Raw genomic sequence first — 9,789 nt, 5'->3', positions numbered from 1 at the left:
AATTAAACAGATTTGGTATACCCAACTCAATAGCCGCTTTCAATACAATGTCATACTATACCACATTTCCCCCTCGGCAAATAAAACGACGAAGTGGTTTATCAGGAATTTAATAACGTATTTACTGGTTACTATAAATAATACTGTAATGTTTTTGAAAGTTTTAATCTGAATCACTTTCATATATTCTCTCTGCTTCTCCGACTGTCATGGATGTTTTTGGCTCCTCGTAATTTGGTGAAATATAAAACTGAGTCGGATACGTCTGTACAGGAGAACGTTGGCCCACTGTGTAGTCCGTTTCTTCGTTTTGGCTCTGAGCTGCGGCTATCTTGATTGAAGATACGATCGACTTATTTTGAATTTGGGTCTGTTTAATTAGCTGCCTTCTTTTGCTTCGCAAAGATGCTGTAGACGATGAAATTGTTGAGGTGCATTTTTGGACAGACGCTAACGACTCGTCTGATTCCGTAATTGACGGAGAAGATCTTTTCCTTTTTGATAATGACTGTAATGCTGCAGTTGTTTTGGTGGCGGCTTTCCTTTTTGGCTTCGATGGTGGCTCCGCAATCACAATTAATGTCAATGGGAGCTCCATTGTAGGCGCGAAATCACATAAATTTTCTGAGGGTGGCTGTGGCGGTGCTGGTACTACTGTTCTTTTGGGTTTAGTCGGCATTCTCACTCTTAGCTCTCTTGTGACACTAGAATGAATGGATGATACAGCACTAGCATCATCGGCAATCTTTCTATGTTTCATTTTCTTTTTCCCCTCTAACTTCTTCGTCGCCTCTCTCGCATGTTGGTTTATCAGGTCTTCCGTTATTTTCCCGCAGGGTACTTTTAGCGTCCTATTTGCGTAAGTTTGGAGTTCTGTTTGGCGCTCTGCTTTAGTCCCAAATTTCACCAAATCAGAATTGCGGATTGTGGCTTCTCTTTTTCCTCGTTTTTTTATGACGGAAGTAAATGCATCTGTCTTGACTACTGACGAACCAGGTGCCAAGACCTCGTAAAGCCCATCAAGGCTCTCCTTCGACCTTTTGGTCTTCGGTTTTCTCTTGGCCAGTTTAACTGATAAATAAGTATCCGTCCTTGGCACTGGCAGACCAAAATCAGAATGAGTAATCAATCTAGACTTTTCCCCTGGATCTGCGTTCTATCTTGGGGCAGCATCTTTGCTCAATTTGTCCCTGTTGTGTTCCAATTCTGTTTCGCTTCTGGCCTCTACATCCCAATTTTCTTCCGAAATTAGTTCTTCCCAACGGACTGTCTCCAAGTCTAAATATTTATTCAAAATGCATTTATACGTGAGACTATTAGGGTCAGATTTTCTTGAAAAATTACTTAGTGGAGTATTTGCTTTTCTGCCAAAATGTGCTTCAAATGGTGATATATTTAAACGACGACATATACGACATATACGTAGCTGGTAAATAATAGAATTTATCGATGCTTTCAAGTTAAACTGATTTCGCGCCGCCGTTTTAATACAAGCTAAACGATTCCTGATTGTTTGAATTAGCCTTTCAACAAGTCCAATTGCTCTGCGATCATGTATTGGAGATTCAATTAGTTTTATATTATTTTGACTACAAAATGCTTTAATTTGGTGACCAGTTTGGCATCGCGCTTGATCTAATCTAATTGAACGAGGTATTCCGTGTAGCAAAACATACTTTTGAAGGAATTTCAAAATATTATCTGCATTAGCTCTATCAAATACCTCCACTGTCAGAAATTTAGAAAATCGATCTATACATGCAAGGAAGTAAACTTCTTGATTTTTTTTATTACAAATGGATCCGCCATAGTCAATTTGAATTGCATAATTATAGTGGCGCCCATTTGCTAGCAGGAATTATAGTCTTTAAACTTTTACCGATTCTGACACAGGGGTTGCACTTTGCTGTTTTTGATATTTTGTCCCGATGCATATACGGCCACCATGCATGTGTCGCCATATCTGTCATTCCCCAGCTGCCTGGTTGTGTTGCGTGAATTGCCTCCACTTAAGCATCCTTGATCGAGTTTGGTATAGCTATTCTGTCATCGATGCACACACATCCATTCTTGACGTGCAAGTCTTCCAAAAAGTATGGATGTATGACGAAGTCTGCTTGCATCTTCCCTCATTTTCCGTCAGAATGCAGTCTCTTATCTCTTTGAGGACCGCGTCTTTGGAAGTCAGGCTAGCCATTAGGGTGCTTGAAAAGATTTTGGACAGCGCAAAATTGAAGGCATCTGCGTAAAGATCATCAGTAGATGACGACGTGACCGTTGTGGTATCGGTATTGGGAGTTGAGAGTGTTGCTTGCACTGCGGGAGCCGTTGATGGACCTGCCTCGTCAGCGAATCTGACATTAGAGAGTGTTGAGTGCTTTACTTGCATTAGGTTTTCGTCGTCAGAGTTGGACATCATGAGTACACTTTGGAATTTGTTTGCGATTTGTTGAAAATTATTCAAAGTATTGGGCAACTGTTTTGTAGAACGATTCAAGGCAAAAAGCGAGTGTGGAATGTTTGCTGTCTCGATTTGGATATTAGAATTGAATTTATTTGGTGCTAATTTGCTAATTGTATTATCATTTTCCGTAATCGCAGAATATTCTGGATTTCGCGGTGCGAATTCGCTGCATAATTTGTTAATGGAATTTGGAGTATTTGAGGCTAGTTTTAAAAGCAGATTTCGCGCTGCAAAATCGATGTAATTCGCCGCATTTAATAAAAAGCGTTTCGCGCTGCGCTTACTCACATCTAATTTAGCAACTATGAATTGCTCGTCATAAGCAGATATATTAACAGTTTTTTGTTGCGAGAGATATAGTCAACAAGTCCCATTTTTGAACCAGAAAGATTATCGATCGTGAAATCAACAGGTAGTAGTCTATCTACCCAACGTGTTAGTAGACTTTTGTAGGATTTATTAGCTCTTTTTTCTCTCATGATTGAAAGCAAAGTCCTATGGTCAGTTATTACGGTGAATGGCTTGCCATATAAATAATATTTGAAATGTTCAATAGACCAACCAACACCCAATAACTCGAGTTCATTGATGCTATATCAATCATCTACAGAATTCAAAAATTGCGAAGCTAAGGCCACGGCGTGCCAACCGTTTGGAGTTCGTTGTTCTAATGCACAACCCAAACCTTTACGTGAAGCGTCACATTTTATACGTGTTTCTAGGTCCGCATTAAAATGCTTATTTTCGGTTGTTTCGGCAATCTTCGCTTTTATCAATTTGAATTGTTCTTCATGATCATCCGTCAAAATAAATTTTGTATTTTTCTTAAGTAGTTGTCTAAGTGGATAACATAATTGCGACAGGTTAGGAATAAATTTGCCCAGATGATGAACTGATCCCAAAAAAGATCGGAGTTTTTTGATATTTGTAGGCAAAGATAATTTTTCGATTGCATCCGTTTTATTCGAAAATTGTGTTATTCCTGTTTGAGTTATGCTATGTCCAAGCCATTAGATTTTATCTTATGCAAAATGACATTTTGCAAGATTGATTCGAAGGTTTTCTTGATCTAATTTTATCAAAATTTTCCGAACAAGATCGAGATGTTGTTCAATTCCACTTCTACTTACTATCAGTATATCGTCCAAAAAACAGAACGTTCTGTTTAGGCCGGCGAGTGTACAATCAATTGCTTTTTGAAATTCGGCTGGCATATCCGTAAGACCGTAAAACCCCGTTTTGAAACGATAAGTGCCGGTCATATCTCCGCTTACGAGATTAAACTTACAATGGCGGGCCGTATCACTATGTAAATTTAATTGACTATAAGCGTACTGCAAATCGAGTGTCGTAAAATAAGCTGTCTCTTGCGGCGTGATTGACAATGTTTGTGAAATCAATTGAATTAGCGAATCAATATTTGGCATCTGATATTTGTTTTTGTGGATAGCTTTATTCAGGATTTTGGAATCTAATGCTATTTTGACTGATTGACCCTTTTTGACGGTAATGACTATCGGAGATATGAAAAACTGATCAGAGCAGTTTGTTAAGTTTTCGATATGTCCTTCATTTAACAATTTTTCAAGTTCGATTTTTACTTTTGGTCGAGGATGAATTGGCACTTTTCTCCCTTTTTGATGCGTGACTCGATAATTTCTGGGAAATTTTGAATTGACTGTATGGTGTTTCGATTTTCCTATTCGTGAGATTAGATCAGGAAATTTTTTTGCCAGTGATTGTTCATTGCACAAGGTGTTTCTCTGTTGTTGATTTCTATATTTGGGCAAGGCTTTTGTGAGATTGTTGTACCCAATTGGTCAAAAAGATCTCGTCCAAGAATGGGCCTAAATCCGTCTGCTACTACCGTGATTTTTTTTTGTTTTTGAATTTTCCAATCAATACAACGAACTGGCGTTTTTAGGGTTTCTAGAGTTTCAACTATATTGTTCGAAAAAGACTTTAATTCGAGTGGTTTTTTCTCGGACCATTGTGATTGCGCACAATTAAGCATTGTTTCCCTGGCGAGTGACATATTGATAATATTACAACCACTAACAGAATCAAGGAGTAAATGGCATTCTGTATTTCCAATTGTTATCGTCATATTTTGCAGTGCAATAGGCGGTGTGCTATCATTTTCTACCGTTGCAACGTAATTATCGTCCAAAGAATCGTAGTCAGAATTGAATTGTTCATTATAGTTTATATAATTAACAATTTGATTTTCAGAATGTGTACTTTGTTCTGTAGTTTAAGCAGTTTCTACATTATTGATGCGATTACCTTGACGAGAATTTCGTTTTGTATTTAATTTTTTCCGACATACCTTGGCGAAACGGTTGAGCAAACCACAATGATTGCTTTTCTTACCCAGAGCAGGGCAAATCTGGCGATGTGTTGTAGTCCAATTCTGACCACATCCTCTCTACTGACCAATCGCTGCTCGATTGACTGCAACTCTGCCTGACGGATTTCCGCGTGCACCTGCGCCGCGAAATCTTTTGAAAGATTGTATAGCGATTACTGTACCACCAGCTGCGCTGTTTTTGTTGAAAATTATTGATGAAATTCTTGGTTGATTTTGATGGCCCATCTCCATATTTACAGCTCTACTCAGTGCTCTTTCCGGGTCAACTGTGTCGGGAAGCAGTTCGCGTTGAATGTCGTTGTCCAACATGTTCGTGATGAAGATGTCTCTGATTATTACCTCTTCTCTGTTTTCAAAGTCGCAATTTTCCGCCAATTCTTTCAAAATACTCTAGAATTGTTCTACCGTTTCGCCTTTTTTCTGCTTTCTTGAGAAAAACAGATAGCGATCAAAGGTGATATTTCTAGGACGAATGAAAACTATCTCCATCATCTCCCAGAGTTTGAGGGTAGTGAGATCGTAGATGTTATCATGCGGAAATTTTTGTGTTAGGAAACGTTTTCCCTCTGTTCCGATGCTAAGATACAAAAGTGAAAAACATTTTTCGTCACAGAGATGCCATGGTCGTTCTCCGCATAAGACACTTGCCTCCGTTATCTTTTGGCATTTCAAGTCCCATTGAAGTTTCAATTGACTATTTCTTATTTGTCGATCTCTTTCTGTTTCTTCTGTCGCATTTTCAATTGCCATCTCGTACTTGGATTCAGTTGATATTGTACCATTGTTGGTTTTGGTTGAAGAAGTGTATCTAGAGTGATGTTCTCACGTGCAAGAATGGCAATTTTACTTGAATAAGCCACCTTTCCCATCTTATAGAAGGATCCGAAGTTGGTCTTTCCCAAAATAGCTCTATCGACAGCGGTGTTTTTCGAGATTCGCGAGTTGGCTGCGCCATGTGATACAAATTCCGTTACTGTATTCGGAGTGAGTTAGCGGTGCCGAATTGCAGGATTTACCGTTCAGAATAATTTGCTATTTCGCGGAGCGAATTCGTTATTAATTTTGTAATGTGGAGATCCTTTTTTCTGAGTGCTAAATATGTGTGCAATTGGCGGCACGGATTTAGCTCTAATTTACAGACTTGTATTTCGCTTAGCGAAATGAGGCTTATAATTGTTTTGGTACAATTGAGTGATTAGCGGAGCGGATTTCAGATTAAAGAGAGGCAACTAAACTTGAATTAAGAATTGAGAAGAATGGGGAAATTAAAATTAACTGGATTTGATCAACAATTTGATCACATCAAAATATCTCCAAACGCGGCAACTCAAATTACAAGACTACATGAACAGACATGGTTTTCAGACAAAACTTGTAAACAATTTGAATAAACGTGAAACATGAAGATTTGATCTTCAAACAGGAAATTGACAATGAAATTAGATCTAAATGATAAACAAATGAACTAAATTTAAATAACTTAAAATTAAACAGATTTGATATACCCAAATCAATAGCCCTTTTAATACAATGTCATACTACACCACAATTTGCAACAAAAACATTGCTAATGCGAGGATGATCTCCTTTCGACAGGCCACAGACTATTTCATAAGGAACAAAACGGCACAACCGATTATCCACCCATTCGTTCATAGCTCATTTCCCATCAACTACCTCAAACTGCAACAGCAAGTGGCCAAAATTTTTTTCATTTGAATTAAACGAAAAACTTGAACTAAACGCAGTCAAATTTTACATCCCATGATTGATATCTCTCCTCAACATTGCACCAAATTAATTTTTGGGATTATCAAGAGCTACCAAAGCAATTTGCGGCTACAAAAAAGAATTTTCCCATGTTCTTCCAAAATATGCCGCACAAAAGTTTTCTGATTGGAATAAAATTACTTTTAAACATAATGAATAATAATAGGAAACTTTTAGGCTGAGTCTACATAATTTGATGATCTGATTTACGCACTGCTCCAAAGTGGGATTATCGCTGTTTGTCAACATATAAACGCAAGAAAGCAAAGTTTTCAATTTACAATCAAAGTCCCTTACTTTTTTAATGTATTTTCTAAGAATGTAGCAATAATGAAATAGGTAAATTTTCCAACAATTCAAGGTAAAACCCGTACAGTTGGCCCGTCATGAAAAATGTATTAACTTAAGGGTTAGCAGGTCTCAATATTATTCAGACCGAGAGTAGCAATGATACACGAGGCTTTTGTTTTCCTGCACTGATTCAGAATTTAAAAATCTGGGATGAAGACCTTTTCTGTGCAAGTCTCAGTGGAAAAACATAAAATTTTGATAAAAAATGAAGTAGTGGTAAAATTGCAAGCATTATATCCTAAGCAATAGAGAAGGTTAAATCAGGCCCTTGAATTATTCTTAAGATTCAATAATCGAGGCAATACTTTGTGGTTAACAGGAACAATTTGATTGGAAAGTATACCAAATTGTTTCACATTACAACCAATTTATACCAAAGGATCAATATATAAACCAAAGAAACACTTAAAACTGTTGGTAAAGCGAAACTTGTCTTTATTCAACTCCTAACCTAACCAAACGAGTATCAACCGATTGAAAGAGAACACAGATTTTAGTGGCCTTTAGATACTTCAAAGTTCCTGGAGACCCCGTTAATTAACCATTTGCATTACCCTTCCATACTGCATGGATAAGTCTTACTAACCAAAGGTACAGGCAACGCACCTTCAGATTGGCTTCATTAGTACTGTCTCCAAAGAAGCACAGCAATCGAGAATCATAGGAACGGTCTACCGATTTTGTCTGCAGGTCACCATTAGATGTCCAAAGCCGAAAGGATATCAAAACGAACTAGCAGTCAGCCTCTACAAAAACATCCCTAATTTCCAGAATAGCTAAGCTGTATTCTGAAATAATGCTAAACTCTAACAATAAGAAATTATACTTATAAGAAAGATAACGCAAAGCTACCACTTACAATTTTTCTAATCAAATAAGAGCTAGAATAAATCAAAATGTATTTCCGACAAAGTCTCTAATTTGCAAACAGTTCTCTAAGTTTACACCGATTATATCACCGACTATAGTTTCAATGACTATACACCGAATTATTCCAAAGATAACTGAGTCTTCTGCTTTGATATAGCCTGTAAAGCTGTTTAATGACATAATCTTTATTCTATGATAGTGTTTATCCGTACGTATGAAGTGGGGTGAGAAAAAAAATTTGAAGCTTTATTTCATGACGACTTCGTTTTAAATACTCCGTAAAAAGTAATAGTATATTTTTCATATCATTCTTGGTGGAGAAAATCACAAAAATTTCAAATCTTTACAAGTATTCTATTTTATCCCAAAAAATTTGAAGAGTTTTGGTACAAATTGCAGATCGCCGGCTTCAACTTTAAGATTGTTTTCTGCAGGGTTTCAAACCATTCGAAAGTTCCCCCTCGTTCTCCCTCCAACATGTTAAAGACCAGAACATCCTTCCAGAAGACGCGTTACATAAAAAAAAGGTGTCATTGACCGTTGACAACTGCCTGGGGCTTTGCAGAGTCAAATGGCAGTCTCAATGTAGTAAATACCATCATCAATATTAGCAGCATCAGTTTATTTCATCACTTATTTTGCAAGAGGGAACTGCCAAGTACGCAGAGTTTAAATTCAAGCGCATGAATTTATGGCTCCAAGATGATAATGGATGACTTGACTGGGTAAAGTGGAAGGTCTCCTTTCTTGAAATTTTGCTAAGTTTTCTTGAATTTCACACTCCGTGTTTCTACTACTGGACCGTGTTTCAAGAGATCATATCTTTTATCCCTTTTTCCCTCCAACTGCCATCTTTCCTGGGAATAGCCGATAGGGGCGGGTCAAATTTAATGAAGCCGGCCACTCCAGTCCCAATCTCGTGCACCACTAGATAAATTTGACCCAACTCTGCTTTGAATAGGGCTAACACATCTCGGAAGAAGGCAACCGAATTCATTGTTTTCGACCCAGCTTCATCATCGTTTGTTTTTGATTTTGTCAAGTGATAATAGTCAGCTTCTGGTTCATATCCTTCGCGGTGTTGAGACTGGCAAGCACCGCAAAGTTTGACGGGCCTTTTTGTCTGTTTGACGTAGAAATGTCAAATTAACTGCAATCTGTAATGTTTTTAAAGCTCGTCTTAAGCTGTCTTGACTTAAAGTCAATCAAGCACTTTTTTATGATGACCGTGTCCTTAAGATCAAGGATTGGTCTGTTTTCGTGGTCAGGCGAAATTCAATTTGAGCGACCTTAAATGATATAAACATAATAAAATTTGTGAATTTCCCCACGATGCCGAAAGGTTTATTGGTTGCAAATTAGATTTTTTTGAGGAGGGCAGACAATGACATCGGCGGTTTTAAACATCTTAACCTCAACTCTGTTTGTCCTAATAACCAGTTTACTGCAAGGGTCTCAAAGCGCTGGGCAAACCTTCTATTCAGCTTTGCTTTCGACAATGTAAATATTATGTCCAGAAAAGCAACTAGCGCTCAGGACGCTTTCTCTGAACTGACGCAACGTTCTCTGGCCACCTTGGTTTGTTTTTTTTTAAAAAATGTATCTGCGTATCAGAGAATCTGTCCTTTATTTACCTGCATTATTCGCTCTGTTCAAACAATTTGTTGGAATTTCTTATTTTCGTTTCCATCAGACCACCGAGTCCCATGTCCACATTCCTCAACAGTTCTCGGATTTTAGTTTCTCACTTTTCGTTGTCATTGCTTTTAGCCAAAAAAAATTCGTGTATTTTTGGCCTTGATAATATTGGTAGTGCTCAAGTTTCGCAAATACTTGAAGGGCAATGAGTTTTCGCTTGATGCATTAAAAGCATGACGAGACTCTATCATTTCTTGCTGTCTAGGATTACATCGAAAAATGCTTCCTCTTTTTTGCTTATTGCATTTTTATTGCGTTCAGTTGA

Source organism: Convolutriloba macropyga, chromosome 5, assembly GCF_964194025.1.
Source record: "Convolutriloba macropyga chromosome 5, txConMacr16.3, whole genome shotgun sequence".
Taxonomy (NCBI): domain Eukaryota; kingdom Metazoa; phylum Xenacoelomorpha; order Acoela; family Convolutidae; genus Convolutriloba; species Convolutriloba macropyga.
The sequence above is the reverse complement of the archived record's forward strand: the minus strand, read 5'-3'. Positions refer to the sequence as shown.